Below are 17,758 nucleotides of genomic sequence, written 5' to 3'. Positions count from 1 at the left end.
GCGCTAAAACCAGGACGAACACAAGACACACACAACGTCGGTGTCGTGTTCGTCCAGTTTTCTTAGCGCTTTTAAGTTATGAAAGTCTGCCAGCAACAAGCCCAAAAAGGGGTGTTTTAGTTTCCACCGCCGTGTGTCGTAGATTTCCGGCGCACGGCAAAAGAACCCCTGGTGGTCGAAATTATCCGCAGTCGTATACCTTCGGCACGTGCAATACCATAGACCACCGCCATACTATAGACCTGTTTCTCTCGGCCAGGTGGCACGAGTGAGCAGCAACGTCAGCGCCCCAAATTATGCAACACGCGGTGGTTTAGCAGACGACGCGGTACTTTCAAATACACGGTCTCGAGTTGTTCGCACTTTTGAAGAAGCACCGCTTTTTCTGTGCATTTCTTACATGTTTTGTAGCTTTCATTGGCACCATACCGTTTGAAACACCATGCAAAACCCGCTAATGAAACGACTGACTGTTGGGATCCGTGGCCGTTTGAGCCCGAAATGGCGCTGTGCAAACTTCACTGCAACTGCCCTTACAGCATGCTTTTTTTTTTTTTGAAGCTTTCGCTGGGCCCGAATTGTCGCTTTAAACGAAGCAGAAAAAGCACGAGAGGATCACGGGAAGGGCGCTCCTGCAACATATCCAAGCTGCGGCTCTTTTTTTTAACGAGGGCGAAGCACGTGTTGGAAAGAATCAGTTTGCTGATCTTCACTCGCTCTAATTATGATTCTTTTGGCAGTCATTGGGAACGAAAACAAAAAAGTACGAGCAACTGCGCAAAGCAATTAAAGTTTGGAAGGAAAAATAGGTCCAGACTGCACCTGTTGCGAGCAATTAACAAAAAAAGGGTCTGCATCTCAACTGAGAACGACCGTCAGTTTATTTCTTCGGCCATTTTAAGCAACGGTTCGGTCACAGGAATCCATCTTACTCGAGAAAAGACCAGGTACATTTTTATCAAACACATTTTTCCTTCTCCTATCGACTACTTCCGAATTTTAGGCGTCCCATTACCCTTTTGCTATCTTTTCCTTGTGCCTAAGTTACTTTCGTGGTTTCTGCCCCTTATCAGTTTTTTTGTAAATTAAACTGAGAATTGTGTTAACTGTGTAATCTGAGAAGTATGTTAACGCGAAAAACAAATGTCTTCCAGTTTTTCGGCACCATGGCAAACGCGTCTAAATGCAGTAATCTTGTAAGCCCATCCCGTGGCTGCACCATGTGTGTGTGTGCGTGTATTTTCACACGTATGTGTTTTCCTTTAGAATCACCACCACCACCACCACCAATAATGATCATCATCGTCTCCATCCTCCTCCTCCTCCTCATTGGCATCATCACTACAGGAGTTTTCATTCAGATTCATTTCATTCATTCGGATCCCGCGGTATCCGGACAAAAGGCACGGGAACCGATTTTCCTCCATGTATTTTGTTCTCGTTTATACGGACTTCAGCTTCCGGACTCGGACAAGAATTCCCAGGGAACGAAAGTCGAAAATTCTTGTAATCCAGCTTCAGTTATCCGGACTACCGTGAGTAAGAGGAGACACTAGAGAGTTTTAGCAAAGTGCGTCCTCCCGCTCGGTAGATTACCGTCGGGCCGGCTACGCAACTGCGCATGCTCAGATGACGTCACCCTCACCGTATCTCTCCGGCCGTCACCGGAGCTCCGCTCGCTAGCCGCCATTACCGGACCTACTTACGGTTGGAAAATTTCACAACGGCTACGTCGTTTGCTAGTATGACACCCGCCCGAAAGCGTTTTACGATCACCGATGATCTTTATTTTCTCTGTGAGGAGCTCGGAGAGTCTCCGGCGCATTTCACTTACATTGCGGTAGCAGTAAGCATTGTTCCAAGCGTGCAAAAACGAAAGAATAACTTAGCCGCAACTGTCTTTTCTCCAAGTTTCGAAGAATACACTTTAGGTCCACACATTTGTCGAGCAGCACCTGTTCACGGTCAGGAAAAAGAAAGCACAATAGTTCTTTGAAAGTTCTTTCAATCGTGAAAATGTGGACAGCAGTAGAACTTCTTCTTCTCAATGGCTGTCCTCTTCTTCGTCATCTAAAAAGATATCGGGCGGCGGGCAGCGAGCGCGTCTCCGGCTCCCTCCGGTTTGCTAAAAGTGTTCGTGCTGGCGTTCTTTCCGGATACGATCGGTTCGATTTCACCGTATTTATTAACGATCGGGAGCTGCCAGATCCCGTTTGCTAAAACTCTCTACTGACCCCGCTTCGTCACCCTTTTCGTTGTGTCGGGGTTATTCCCGTCACACGTTAGGGACCTACGTTCCTCCGTAGGGGAGACAACCGTGCACGATGACCTCCTTTTCTATTTGTATGCGTTGGGTCACGCTGACCAGTCGAGGCATTTGGAAATATCTCGAGCAACTGTCCGGTTCCAGAGGGGAAAACTCCAACCCGAGGGCCTGCTGCTTACGGCCCGTTGGCCGATGAAGACATTCCCCTAGGTGAGCTGCGATCCCTGATGCAGAGGCTCACTGTGACTGCCGTAGGTGATGCTGCGGTTTCTGACTACGTTGACGTTGATAAGGATGATGACGCGTGCGCAGCTATGACTGATGACGGTGTGATTGCTGCTGTTGCCCCCAATGATGTGCAGCAAAACGGTGCCGATGACGCCAGTGAGAAACAAGGCTTCGACATTGACACTTTGCGTCCGCACTGACATTCTTCGAGCAGCGCAACGGCGTGGCTCAACGCTATGCAATTAGCAAAAGTTTGCAGGAATGGAGTGCCTACACTACTATGTAACAGCTGCCATTGACAAGATTTCTGTGTTTTAATTAAACCTTGCTCTGTAGGACGTTTCTATTCGGTCGTTTCATTTATCCTGATGCCCCGGTATCCGGATGATTTCGCCGGGAACGGCACCGTCCGGATAAACGGGGGTCGACTGTAATTGATAAACAATTAACTTGGCGTTTAGCTCAAGTATCCTGCACGGAGTGACTGTACGCCATAGGTTCATGACGATTCGGGTTTTGCTGGCGCACGAGCGACGAAGGCCATAATGCGCTAAGACAATGGTAGGGAAGGTATAGTAGAAGGTATAGAAGGTATAGGTAAAAGCATAGTGATTCAATTATGTACGCCACAGGAAAGCGCATAATAGCGTTGTTTTGGTTTGATTTGATTCAGGTTTTATTGGCGCATCAGCTACAAAGGCCATAGCCAAATCCCAAATACCACTGAAGACTACTTAGTTAAAAAGTATATGTGCAGGACTAAAATTTGACTACCGTTACATTAGGATTTAAAATCACAGATCTTTTAAAAACCCAGTATCTTTAAAAAACGTATACATGTTCTCAAAAGAAACAAAGCTGTCATCTCCCAGCTGAAACATTGGGTGGAGGGGCAAAAAGGTTCTATAAAAGGGGGGGATATATATTTATTAAATGGGATTCTATAAAAGGGAGTAAAATGATGTTGACGAAGATGTTGGTACGCTGGACACGTGATGAGGATATGAATGATCGAAAGCTGTTCACCACAGTGGTTGCATTCCGTTGGGTCTTCTCCTCGTGTGTGTGTAGTTGGAAGTTTAGTGGCGCGAGGGCAACTAATGCTAAAAAGCGCCAAATCAATGACGAATGTGAGCACAAGGTGAATTAATGGGTATGGATGGATTAACAAAAATACTGTTTAGCATGTCATAAAATAGATGCTCTAAAAACTGTTAAATGAACCAAGCTTTTACAGGCTACTCATAAGCTTATTTTTTATTTATTTTGTGTTAGCGCCGCGAAGCAACTGTGGCTATGAGCAGCGTACAGACGTGGACAGATGGAGAGAGGACAGCAGGAAGGAGTGGGGGGACAAGGGGGTTAGTATGCGTCCTGGGCCGACTTCAGGGGGAACTGTGCCGACATTCGTCTGGAAAGTCTTCGGAAAACCCAGGGAAAACCTCAGACAGCACAGCCGGTGACAGGATTCGAACCCGTGTCACCTCCCAGTCTCTGCGTGGAAAGCGGTCACCCTAACCACTATGCCACGGCAGCTGGTACTCATAAACTTAGTGGTCTCTAAAAATTTGATGACATTTATGTGTGGCACAACTGGTTCCTCACTCAGCAGGAGAGAAGGGTGATATGGGATGTGATATCGATAAAACGTCGAGAAGTATGTGCGGCGATGATGTTCATATAAAGGACATGTCAGTAGAATATGCATTACTGTCAAAGGTTCGCAACAATGATGGCATTCTGGCTGTTCTTCACCTAACAGTAAGTGAAGGTGCGTCATGTTGGTATGTCCAATCCGAAGTCTTGCAAATGTAACTTCATAAAATCTGTTTTTGTTGTAACTGCTACCCCATTCATTAACTGCTGGTTTAATCACGTGTAACTTGTTCTTTGTTTCTTTATGCCAGCTCTCCTGCCATAACGATAGCATGGCTCTCCTAAGCACTGTTCGGTGATCCTGGAATGGTATAGCCATAATTTGCACCTCAGTTTCCGCTCCTTTCGCCGTAGCATCGGCAAGCTCGTTCCCTGAGATACCAACATGGCTTGGTACCCAACAGCAATGTATATTATATCCTTTCTGGATAAGTCTTTGGATACACAACAAAAGAAGGTGCAAAAGTGCATTTTCAGCTGGTTGTTTTGTTTTGATTGCCATCATCAAACTTTTGGAGTCTGTGTAGATGACTGCCATTTTCTCCTTTCCTTTTTCTATGCATTCAAGTGCAAGCAGGACTCCGTGTATCTCTGCAGTGTATATGCTGGCTTTGGGATTAATCTTGACAGAGCTCACGTGACCTGTCTCTGTCACTGCTGCTGCAGCAACACGGTAAGGTGACTTAGAGCCATCGGTATAGAATTCTGCAAAACCTCTGTAAATGTTCTTTATTTCCAGGAACTCTGCTTTAATAACAAAGGAAGACGTAAGTTTCTTGTCGTATTTGCCCAGCTCAAAATTACACCTGATCTCCTTTTTCTTCCATGGAGCAAAGTCATCCCTGTGTGAAAGAATGTGTTCTGGTGTGGGCTCCAACCCAAATTCCTCAGCTATACTTTTAGCTCGAACTGCAATAGTTGGGATGGACTTTGGTTTATTTTTGAACAAGTCCCTTCTGCGATTGTTTTCAACGATGGAATGACAAGGGTGATCTGACAGCGATAAAACCTTTTGGACATAAGATAGAGTTAAAAACTTCCTTCGAAGTGTTAAAGACGGTTCAAAGCATTCGACATATAAACTTTGGACTGGAGACGTGCGATATGCCCCTGTTACCATCCTGATAGCCGAGTGGTGAACAGGATCAATGCACTTGAGTGTGGATGGCCGAGCTGACCCATAGACGATACTTCCATAATCTATCTTGGACCGTATCAAAGATCGATATACGCGGAGTAAGCATGCTCTATCGGTACCCCATGACTTGTGAGAAAGAACTTTGAGAATATTTGATGCTTTCTGTGTACGTATTTTCAAGTCACGAATGTGTGGTCCAAATGTTAGCTTTGAGCCAAATATTAAGCCAAGGAACTTATACTGAGGTTTAACCGGTATCCTCTCTCCGTGAAGAGAAAGATTGGGTTCAGGATGCACACCACGTTTGCGCGAGAAGCAAACATAGGTAGTTTTCTCAGTGGAGAACTTAAAGCCGTTCTCGTCTGCCCATTTAGTCAAACGATTGTGGTAATCTGCACCTGCCGTTCACATATAGCAAGATTACAAGAAGCAAAGCTTATCTGTAAGTCATCCACGTACATGGAGTACTGAATCGTGGAGGGAATAATGCTGGCGACTGAGTTAATCTTGAGTGCAAAAAGTGTGACACTCAATACACTTCCTTGAGGGACTCCGTTTTCTTGCACATACACATCTGAGAGTGTGTTTCCAAGGCGAACACGAAGCGTTCGTTGAGAAAGGAAGTCTTTAATGCATCGGAACATGTTACCTCCAATTCCACAATTTATAAGGTCTTGAAGGATTCCGTATCTCCATGTTGTGTCGTAAGCCTTCATAAGATCAAAAAATACAGATGAGCTTCTCTCACATGAGCTTCTCTAATCTGTGTTTCCAGTCGTGTTAAGTGATCGAGTGTTGATCTGTGACGTCGAAACCCACATTGGAAACGATCTATTTTGTGTGTAATTTCTAAGATGTAGACTAATCGGTTGTTGACAAGTCGCTCAACTGTTTTGCAGAGACAACTTGTCAGTGTTATTGGGCGGTAATTTTCTGCGCGACATTGGTCCTTATTGGGTTGAGTTGGGTTGAGTTGAGTTGAGTTGGGTTGGGTTGGGTTGGGTTGGGTTGAGTATCGGTATGACGATAGCAGTTTTCCAATCTTTGGGTATTATGCCCTCCTTCCAAATTCTGTTAAAGAAACCAAGCAATGACTGAAGGGAGGAACTGGGTAGATGTTGTATCATACTGTAATGGATACTATCTGGGCCTACTGCCGTGTGTTTACAACTGGATAGCACAGTTTCCAATTCGTGCATCGTGAACTCGCAGTTGTATTCAGCCCTATCCTTGGACGCTAAGAGTTTCTTTCGCTCGGATTTTTCTTTGTGCCTTATAAAATTGTCTGAGTACCCAGCAGAACTTGACACTTCAGAAAAGTGTTTACCCAAAAGATCTGCTTGATCTTTTAGTGAAGTGCTGCATGAATTATTTGCCGTAAGAAGTGGAACAGTGAAAGCCCGATTTTCACCATCCATTTTTCGTATTTTCTCCCAAACAGCTTTTGCAGGAGTCTGGCTGTTTATACTTGTGACATACTTCTGCCATGAAGATTTCCTAGCTTGCTTTCTAGTGTATCTAGCTTTCGCTTTTGCCCTTTTGAATGATATCAGATTGTCCAGTGTTGGATAGCGTTTGAAAACGTTCCACGCCTTGTTCTGAGCCTGCCGCGTTTTACGACATTCCTCATTCCACCAAGGCTTTGGCCGTAGTCTTACCGTCCCACTGGTTTGTGGGATGGCTGTCATAGCTGCGTCGAGGATAACCTTTGTGATAGTATGGTTTTCTTGGTCTACCGGTAGGTGTTTTGTCATGTCACGATTGATTATGGCATGCTCTCTGAAGGCTGGCCAGTTCGCCTCTGACAGCTTCCATCGTGGAGGACGTACTTGTAGAGTTGGAGGACTCACTATCGTCTCCAGAAGAACCGGAAAGTGATCGCTGCCATACGGATTTTGGATGGCATTCCAGGTATAGTCTAGCGACAGCCCTGGAGATGCAAGTGATAGATCAATACAAGAAAAGTTCCTGTGTGTTGAGCTGTAATACGTTGGACTACCATCATTCAAGAAAGAAATGTCTGTGGTGTCTAAAAGTTGTTCGATTAATTTCCCACGTGCATCTGTTCGCTCACTGCCCCAGAGTTGGTGGTGAGCATTACGATCTCCCAATATAAGGAACGGTTTTGGCAGCTGTTTGACTAAATTGACAAGATCACAAAATGTAGGATGGCTATTTGGTGCCATGTACAGGAATACAACAGTGGTTAGAGTCTTGAGCTGCGCCCTAACAGCTACAGCTTCTAGGGGAGTGTTTAGTTTTACCTCTTCGACGATTACACCAGAGTTCGCTCTTATAGCTACACCTCCTCCAGCGTTGTTGTCCCTGTACTTGCGGAAGGTTGTGTAATGTTTGAACAGTGTTGTTTGTCTTTTACTCAGCATTGTTTCTTGCAAGGAGAACAAATGCGGTCGATGTCTGTCTAATAAGTAGCAGATATCATCATAGTTATGTATGGCATCACGACAGTTCCACTGTAGAATGGAAACAGTCATCATACATGAAAGTAAGAGATGTTTAAATCTGAAGGTTCTGTTTTGCATGTTATGTTGAACTGTCTTTTTTGGGTCCTGTAATTCGTGGTTTCCTTCCTTTTTCAGGTATTTGTCGTGGTTCTTTCGGTGTCAAAGTTATGTTAGAGTTATGTTGTGTGCCTGTGTGCCCAGACGTGCTAGGACTTGTCTCCATAGCCTCCTCCGTTGGCACACAACCGAAGGGGGATCGATCAGGCGGGTTTCCTGGTCGCTGTGATTCTCTGGCTGGCGCGGAATATGTCCGCGCCTGGGGGGCAACTGGTGTCCCACTGGACTCTCGGGGAGTCACTGTGGGTGGTGTACTCAGGCCTGCTGTTGCCCCCTGGCGCACAGCCTGAGCATAAGGGGTACTCTTGAAGAAGGATACCCTTCTTCGAGCTTCAGGGAAAGAAATGTTCTCTTTGATTTTCAGTGTTACAATCTCCTTCTCAAGTTTCCACTGCGGGCAAGAGCGTGAGTATGCTGGGTGTTCTCCTTTACAATTGATACATTGTACTTTCTGGTTTTCGCAGGTGTCATTACTGTGATCTGATTCGGAACATTTCGCACATGTCAGCTTCCCACGGCATACCTGTGAACTGTGTCCGAAACGCTGGCAGTGGAAACATCGTCTCGGATTTGGTATGTATGGTCGCACTCTACATACGATATAACCGGCTATCAGTGTTTACGGAAGAACAGTTGACTCAAAAGTTAGAACAAGGTGCTTGGTGGGGATTTCATTTCCATCTCGACGGATCATGATTCTGCGTACAGATGTTATATTCTGGTCCTGGAACCCTTCAAGAATATCATTGTCAGATATGTTTAACAGTTCGTTGGAGGATATTATGACTCGAGTAGTGTTCAGGAAGCGGTGAGCTGTGACTGTTACCGGGATGTCCATGATGGTGGTCATTTTTAAGAGGTTTGTACTTTGGATGATGTCCTGTACTTCGACCAACAGGTCTCCAGAGGACAATTTCCTTGCTTTGTATTTTGGGCCTACAGCGTTGCTCAGTACTTTACCAACAATGAAAGGGGATATGCTGCCCACAGTGGTTTGTGTGTTTTCAGAGTGTATCACAAGAAACTTCGGGAATGAGTGTTGGGGTTTGACAAGCCCTACAGAGATTTCTTCGGTGCGTCCACGTTTAGGAGGACGATCAGAAGCTTGAATTTTCTTGGAACCCATATGATTGCCGATTGTTTCGGCAGTGGTGCCGGCCGCCCACCACCGAGCCCAACGAGGGAACGTGATAAATGGTTGACACGTTAGCCGTACACCGCTGCTATAACCCTATGCAGCGTAACCAAGGGTGATTCGATGCACAAGGTTAACCCTCGCTGCCTGGAATGAGCGGAAATCAGGGGGTCTTCTCCTCGTAGAAGACACCCATGCGTCAAGTTTGTGTGTCCCAAACGAAGGCGGGAGGATAGTACTTCATATAGTCGACTGGACATACCAGGTGAACTGGGGCCGCCTACACAGGGCTTGATACTGTGTAATTTATTATTGGTTTGCCGGTCCCAAGATGTTTGCCAGTCATTGTAGATGCATCTTTTCAGACCTAGTTTGAGATCTTGATATGGAATTTCGAAAGGAGCTATGTCACATGTTAACGCAGCCGTAGCAGCATGATCAGTTCTTTCATTGCCAGGTATGCCAACATGACTGGGTACCCGTTGTTTTGGTTTCGGTGAAGACTGTTGCTTTAGATGCACCAACCCTGGAAACTGATGATGATGATTCGATTTTAATGACGCCGAAGCCGGTAGCCTCCCTCGGAGCTCCCCCTCCCCCTTTTGGCGAAAGGCTTCCGACGCCCTTGGTTTTAGCATATGCACTTAGCGGATGGTATCAGCTATACAGAAAATCCCATAACGGCAAAAAAAAAAAAAAAAAAGAAAACACTCCTTTTCGTGATGAATGTGAGGATCATCGGTATTTTCCGGCACGGAAGCAACTTAGGCTAAAATGTGGCAAGCTCAGACGTTTTGTCAACTTCGACTTTGACGTCTTGGGGACAATGCTAGGCAATCTACGCTCCTTATGTGTGTCTCTTCCGCATATACTTGAAGCTTTCTCTTATACGCAGTGCCAGCGGGACGATGAATGCTGCAGTAACTATTGCGACTACTACATCCTCTCCATGCAAAATAAGATTTGTCACTAATGACTTCAGGCTTACGAATAAAGTATTTCGACTAAGTGCTTGTTCTCCTCTACATTGAATAAACGATGATGATGATTCGGGTTTTTATGGCGCATGAGCAACTAAGGCTATAATGCGCCAATACTGAGATATATGATCTCTTTACCAGTTAAAAGAAAACGATCAATTTAAAACTGATATAAACATAAAAAATGTGTGTGAATTCAGATATCTCTTAGGTATCCAGTGTCCCTAAAAAACTTGTAAACTCTGCTAAATCTGACAAGTGGCTCATCGCCCAGCAAAAGGGCTGGGTGAAGAGGAATTCTATACCGGTAGAACTCAGAAAAATGAGTTTGGCGATGATGTTCCTGGAGAGGGCAGCTGATGAGAATGTGAAGAATAGACAACTGCTCAGCACAGTGCACACACTGAGGTGGGTCCTTCTGGAGGATTAAAAAACCGTGTGTGAGAAATGTGTGGCCGATACGCAAACAAGACATGACTACTTCATAAAGCCTCTCTTTGAAAACTCCTGCAGGCTTACCTACATTGCACTTGATCAATTGTAATTTATTATTTGTCTGTGTGTCCCAGTCATGTTGCCATTTTAAGTTAATTTCTCTACGCAAGGCAGACCTCAGATCCTGAGCTGGTACGTCAAAAGGGGTTATGTCACCTGAGAGTGCGTTGGTAGCCGCTGTGTCCGCGAGCTCGTTACCGGGTATCCCGACGTGGCTGGGCACCCAGCAAAGTGCCAAGGAAAGACCTCTGTTTATTATGCGGCTAGAGAGGTGTTTTGCTCGCAGAACGAGCAGGTCTTTTGGTGGCTGCAGGCTACATATAGCCTGCAGGCAACTAAGTGAATCAGCATACACAACTGATGACCTGATGGAAAGTCGTAGTATATATTTAAGTGCCAAGATTACGCCATAGACTTCTGCGGTGAAAATGGAAGCTGTGTTTGGCAATCGATGCGATCTACAAGATGTGTCTGTAACCATTGCACATGAGAAACCGGTGTCCGTTCTGGAACCATCTGTGTAAAATGCGACATGGTCCCCAAAACCTTCTTTTATAGACAGAAACTCTTGCAGGAGTACGGCTGTGGGGGTTTCGTGTTTCTTGTACTGCAATAAAGATGTATTGTGTTCGGGCGGTGGTTGCCAAGGAGCAATCCTCCCACTAGTTCCTACAGGCGTAGAATCGTACTCTGAAAAACTGTGTGTTTCAATTTCCTGCAGGATTCGCAAGTTGAAAGGAGGTGTACATGACGGTTTGTTAAGAAATAACTGTTTGCAGCGTGTCTGAGTAACACAAGAGAAAGCTGGGTGCTGTGGATAACTTCGTACTTTTAGTGCATATGTGGAGGCAAGGTAAAATCTCCGCCTTTCTAATGACCACTCGTTGCACTCCACATAAAGACTCTCGACCGGCGATGTGCGAAAGGCTCCCAAGACCAGTCGCAGTCCCTGATGGTGGACAGGGTCTAGAGCTTTCAAGACGGACTTTCGTTGAATAAACGTGTTCGTGTCAACAATGTATTGTTTTCTTTCGTTTTCGTCTCATACAGCACATGCTTATTAATACGCCGCTATAAATCACTGTTTTCTAGAGCGTTATCCGTGGAATGTCTTTTAGCAAGTTGTGTATTGTACGTACATAATGAATTTTCCGATGACAGCTTGAACACAATCACGCTTGTTTGTCCTCTTTTAAACCGGTAATATATTTCAGATAAAACGCGCTCCGTGGATAGGATAAATGCTTTCTTCAGTTTAATTTGAGCGACACAGAGCAACAGCGGCTGTGAGCCGAGTATGCTGACGATTCCGCTTCTTTGATGTCTTTAGCTTCCAAAGGCCGACGCGCATGCGACAGTTTTCTCGACGGTTGTCTGCTCCGCTCCGAAACCGATCAATGGGCCGGACCTGTTTCGCCGACGTCTCCAGGAGCAGATACTTGAGGCGAAAGACAGAAGTGACATGTCGTCTGTCTTGGCCAGTCGGCGCCTACCGGAAGCGGTCTCCGGCAGGGGGGGGGGGGGATGCTCGAGGTTGGTGGCCGTTGCTGGCAGCACTCAAGTGGGCATCGTCACGACTATAGCAAAAAAAATAGGAAAGGGGGAGAGGGGAGTTGAAGACATCAAAGTGATGCATAGGCAGGATCAGGCGGAGGCCCACTGTAGATGAGAGGAGGACTAGAGTGGTCCTTCCGCGAGGCCCGTTTCTTGAAGAAAGCGCACGGGGCTGCGAGTTTTTGAAAGTCGTTCCGCATAAGAACCTTCGGGGAAGAAGACGTCCGCCAGTATGACAGGCCTGGCGTGGGGACGATGAGTTTCCCGCATAGCATGGTATGCACGACGTTCTGTCAGGATATGCGCGATAGTCTCCGGATGATTACGGTGACCGCAACTGGAGTCCTCCCTGGAGCCGGTGTTGAACAGTTGCGAGTTCGTGAACGCAGATCCCGTGCGTAATCGATGGAGCATTGTCTGCATAACACGGGGAGTATCTTTCGTGGGAAGAGAGGGTCGGTGATTCTGCATGATGTCCTCTATGCCAGGATGACGCACCTCAACTACTCTGTTTGACGACCATGTGCCTGTCAGTGTCGGCCGGAACTGGTAAGGATGGGCTGCAGCTGTGGTGTGCTGAGGACGCTAGCTCCGGCACAGCAGTGTGCATGCGCCTTCGTGGATAGCCAATGGGCGGGTTAGGTTCGTGCTCCAGAAACGTTCCGTCTTACAGGGGATCACTTAACCACTTCCATGGCGTCTTCCGGTGCACGCTCTCGGAATCATCGGATGTCGGCGGTAAACGGTAATACGATTCCAGAGGGCGGCTATAGTTTACCGCTATGTTTACTTCAAAGCAGACGACAGAAGAAAGCTCGTTAGGTGGAGCGCGCGCTCAGCGTTTGTGGCGCTCGGCTTCCGGATAGCCTCAAAAGCACCAAAATGGAGACACCAAGGGCACGTTTCCCTGAGAACGCGGGATATGAATCCCGGGTTCTCCCTTGGGGTACCCTTGGTACCCATGGTCTCTCGCGTTACCCTTGGTGTCTCCTTGGCGCTCGGGAGCCTGCCTAACGCGCCCAATGATAGGAGCTGGGAACCAAGTTGGCGTATGGACCAAGTGGGCAACACTACTGGGACAAGAGGAGCATTCCTCTTTTAGGGAACCAAAAAACTGTGCAAAATGCTACGAACGAAACGCTTAGGAAACGGGCTGTAGTTCTGAAGGCAGTAGGTAGTTCAGAAGAGTCTCAACGCAGCTGTTTCGAGTTCTTACACGTGTCATCCCTTGTGTTCCGCTCCCTCCTATACTCATTCTCTCAACACCTATAGGAGAAGAGTAATATCCACTCTACTTCACCGTTAGGTAAGTAGGAGTTTGATTACATTGGATCAGAGCAGACGGGAGAAAAAAACGTGGAGGAGCAACAACAGATGATGACGATGGTGATGATGATGAGCTGTGTTTTCACGACGCACGGACAACTGTAGGTTCATAGCCCGCCAAAGCTGCAGTGTGGTTAGAGACGGAATGTTTTTTCAACGCAAGAACCCTTGCGGCCACTCGCGCGCTGACGGTTAAACAAATGTAGCTTCTGGGTACAGAGCACCGATGGGCCTGTTTCACGACGTTTGGGGGCGCTCCAGACTGTATTCTACACCGCCAACTGTGCACCCGGAGGTTCGTCCGTACACACAGGCACGTATCGCCTATACACTGCGGCTCTGAAAAACCGTAGCGCAATGATTTCCGCAAAAGCGACGCCGCTCCCAGTACGGTGGTGAGGCAAGGAACGCGCTGGACACGGCAGTCATTGGCACTCTGCACACGCGGAGGGAGTTGGCGCTGCAATCGTCAGGCGAAACTTGACTGCAACAGGCCCGTTGTTGTAACAACCGAATAGTGCAGATCGGTTACTTTGTTACACTCTTTTGTTTGCATTCTGTTTCTTTCTCCTTTTTTTTTTCGACTGTTAGCAGACTTAACGCGAAATATTCGCAGTGTAAATGACACTTTTCAGTCGGCCAAACTTGCGCTCGGGAGAAACAAAAGCAAGAAAAATGACCTTCGCAAGACATTAATTCTGTGAAAGATGAAAGTCACTGAAAAGGTTAGCCAGCTGTAGGACTCGAACCCACATCTTCTGGATTACCGGTCCAGGGCTCTACCAATTGAGCTACGCTAGCACGCCTTTCTTTCTTTTTTTTTTTTCACGCCTTCCACAAGATGTGGATTCGAGTCCTACAGCTTTTCAGTGACTTTCATCTTTCATCGTTGATTTCTTTTGAGTCCTTGTATGTGTTTGCCCTTTCTATGTTGTTCCAGCCTCAGAACATCAGTTCTCTCTTATTAATTCTGTATTTATTTCTGTATTAATTCTGTCTTCCTGTGCCAACTACATGCCCCGGAACCCTCCAGCGGATGACGCGAAAAAAGCCATAGCTGCTGCCACCTGAACGCGAGCGCTCGATATGCCTTTTCGTACAGTGCTGACTCTGGGGAATATCCTGCGGCGCAGATATAAGATATTTCATAGCAGACCACAAGAAGAAGACATGGACCGTGTCGTCTGCTACGCGAATACCCGCTACTTCAGCACCGTGCGAACGTACAACGTAACAGGCGGCGGAACTTCTTCTCCAGTTGTAATTTTTTTCTTCTTTACACTAGAATATTCCATGGGTATGCCTCTCGTGCGAATACCCGGTAAAGGTGTGCTACCATGCAGTCACTGACATATCCCAAGCAGCACAGTGTACTGAAAGTCGAGTGCAATAGGTGTGGACGCGTAGGTGGAAGACCTTGAACAGACTCGTGAAACTAGAGACCATTGATATGACTCATACCGTCCACCTCTATTGGACTCGTTCTTTCAGTACATTGTGCTGTTTGAAGAACCTGGGATATGTATCACGGGTTCTCCCATGGGGTACCCTTCGTCCCCTTGGGAGACCCTTGGTACTCCCGGGGTACCTTGGTGTCTCCATGATACTCGGAGGCCTGCCTAACGCGCCCCATGATAGTAGCAGGCAATCAAGTTGGCGTACGAACCAACTGGGCAACACAACTGGGACAAGAGGAGCATTCCTCTTGGGCCGGATTGTGCTGCTACATTGCTGCTGCTTGCTACAGTGCTGCTGCATTGTGCTGCCTGGGCCCAAGCAGCACAATGTACTGAAAGTCGAGTGCAATAGGGGTGGACGGATATGTGGAAGGCTTTGAACAGACGCTTGAGACTAAAGAATATTGTTACACATACCGTCCACCCCAATTGCACTCGACTTTCAGTACATTGTGCTGCTTGGGCACAATGTACTGAAACATTGAAACGACCAGACTATACATTGAAACATGAAACATTAAGACAGACTATAGTCTGTGATGTGGTCGGGCCCTATAGCTATCGTTAGCAGCTAAGGTCCCAAATTTTCCGAACTAACTCAGATTGTGGTCATTTTGCTTGTGCTGAGACAGCTTTTGTACGAGTGTAGATACACTGCATAACGCGCAACCTGAAACTAAATCAGAAAATGTTCCTGACTTGGCGCCTTGTGGTGCTCCTAGCTGTGTTGATGCCTGTGGTCATGGATTCTTCTGATTCTAACCAAGAGAAAGAGTGGACGCCACGTAGCTTCTCGGTAAGGTGAACTTTTAGCTCAATGTGCGCATGTCTTCTAACTGTTCTACTCTTGTTTCGATGACAAAAAATCGAAGATGCGCGCCAAACCTGCGTTTTAAATGTTTCAATAAGCACACAAAAGTTTGAAGGGTGATGATGATGATGATGATAGGAGGGAAAAAAGTGGAGATGTGAGCCCGCTCACTGCTGACAAGCTACTCCAGGTCTAGTAAAGAAAACAGAAGACGGGAAAGACTAGTGTATTTCTGCTCAACTTATAAGTACCACGTACGTGTCACGGAGCTTTGGCAAGATGGGCACCCCTCGCCGGGACAAAGGGCGCTATAGCACTTCCGGTACAGTTAACGTCAAAAGTTCCACACTGCGTTAGCTTCTTCTTGCGATTGTTCCCATGTTCCCCCCAAGGGCGGTGCTTAGGAGCAAGGACAGGGATCTTACACTGTGAAAGATAAGAGTACTCGTAACATCGTACAAGAAGACCGAATGTCGAAGCACGATATTATTCTATTTTGGAGAGCGAAAAAGTGAGAAAACAGCGGCTACAGTGCCTGAAGTGACAGATGACGTCCCAGTGTCGTCATCTTCACAGGACTGCCGCAGACGATTTCAAGCACAATTAAACGGCATATATCGGCTGAAGGCGTCTTGTTCCCATGGCTGTGTCAGATAACGTAATCAGTACGCCTTCGCTTATGGGAAATACGTCATTTAAAGGTCATCGAAAGGAAGCAGGAAGGACAAAGTTCGATTGCGGTGTCCAATGGTTCGCCTGGAGGTCAGCATCGTCTGCCAGGCATAAAACATGGCAGACGACATTAAGTATAGCAGACGGCCCATCGTCGAGGTCTCGTAGATACAGAAGGCTTACTTAGTGCCCCCTCTCACTCCTTCGCCACGTTTGCGCATAATGTCCGGAGGCCGTTTGATCAGCCAGCCAAACGAATACACGGACACAGGCTTTCGTGTGGCCACATGTTTTGGTGCATTATAGCCTCAGTCGTTGCTGCGCCATAAAAACACAAATCATCATCATCATCGTCATCGTCATGTGGGCACCAGTGGCTGCCCATGTGGCTGACGGCGGCTTGTCTCCAAAGGTGCGGCCGCCGAAAGCGTGCTCGTCATCTGCGGACTCTTAATGGATTTTCCTGTCTTCGTTGCCGTTGCACGGTCCGGCTTCGTTTATTTGTAGATTTTTCGTTTACGAAGTATATTATTGTTAAGTACGGTCAATTTTTTTTTCCAGTCCCCGCTTTTTGCTTGGGGTAGCGTTCGCTTAAATGCTTTTGGTAGAGTCGAGTGACGTCTTCATAGCGTGCGATATTTGAAATGACGTTACTCCTTCGTTATGTGCAAAATCGTTTGTTGATGATGATTAGGATTTCACTACCACAAAGACAACTCAGGCCATGCAGCGCTAGCAACATCATTTGTCTCGTGTAGGCAAAGGGTACATTACTTGGCACAACTGACAGCGTACGTTGTCGAGATTTCACTTCTGTGCTTTGATCACGTTCCTCCTGCGCCTGAAATGAAGAATGCTGCAGTACAAACTGCAAGTACCAAAATCCTCGTGTTGGCCGCCAGTGTGAGTGAAAGACATCTTCAATGGACCCCAGAGTACACGCTGACGAATAAAAGGTTTCAGTGCTGTACGTTTGTCGCTTGCTTTTAGCACCGAAAACGTGGACAACAATACATTGCTTGCTTGTGTTTGAAGGACATGCGAATACTGGAGTTGTTGCCAGGACGTGCTGTTCCGTGACACGCGAAACGAAGACGCGTTTCAGAAAGTGACGATCCACAATACTGTGATTTGTACATCCCTGGGTTTCGAATGCACTGCTTCTTCGACCCGTGTTCGAATCCAAGCACGGCTGTGCTGCCTGGGTGTTTACCTGAGTTTTCTTCAGACACTTTACAGACAAAAGTCGACACAGTTCCGTGCGAAGTCGAAGCTGGACGCGGGGTCCCCCACTCTGCGAGAGAGTCAGGACGTTGCCTAAAGGAACGTGACCGGCTACGGCAAACAGTTCCGTCAGCTCCACCGTGTCTTTGCATTCCATCTCTTTCTATGCTCTCTTGCATTTAATTGAGTCTGGGGTTTTTCCTAGGTTTTCCTCAGACGCTTTCAGACATATGC

The 17,758-nt window shown here is 46.8% G+C and overlaps 2 long non-coding RNA genes across 2 annotated transcripts; both read left to right on the top strand.

Annotated features, from left to right (window-relative positions):
• The first annotated feature begins 763 nt into the window (after nt 1-763).
• Nucleotides 764-6,020, top strand: LOC135373430 (uncharacterized). The gene is made up of 3 exons (XR_010416462.1): nt 764-947; nt 4,719-4,823; nt 4,890-6,020. It is a non-coding gene; the product is annotated as an uncharacterized LOC135373430 (long non-coding RNA).
• A 305-nt stretch (nt 6,021-6,325) lies between these two features.
• On the top strand, nt 6,326-9,982 carry LOC135373431 (uncharacterized). The gene is made up of 3 exons (XR_010416463.1): nt 6,326-8,275; nt 8,335-8,443; nt 9,901-9,982. It is a non-coding gene; the product is annotated as an uncharacterized LOC135373431 (long non-coding RNA).
• The last annotated feature ends 7,776 nt before the right edge of the window (nt 9,983-17,758 follow it).

This window comes from Ornithodoros turicata, unplaced genomic scaffold (assembly GCF_037126465.1).
Source record: "Ornithodoros turicata isolate Travis unplaced genomic scaffold, ASM3712646v1 Chromosome25, whole genome shotgun sequence".
In the NCBI taxonomy this organism is placed as follows: Eukaryota; Metazoa; Arthropoda; class Arachnida; order Ixodida; family Argasidae; genus Ornithodoros; species Ornithodoros turicata.
The sequence above is the reverse complement of the archived record's forward strand: the minus strand, read 5'-3'. Positions and strand labels throughout refer to the sequence as shown.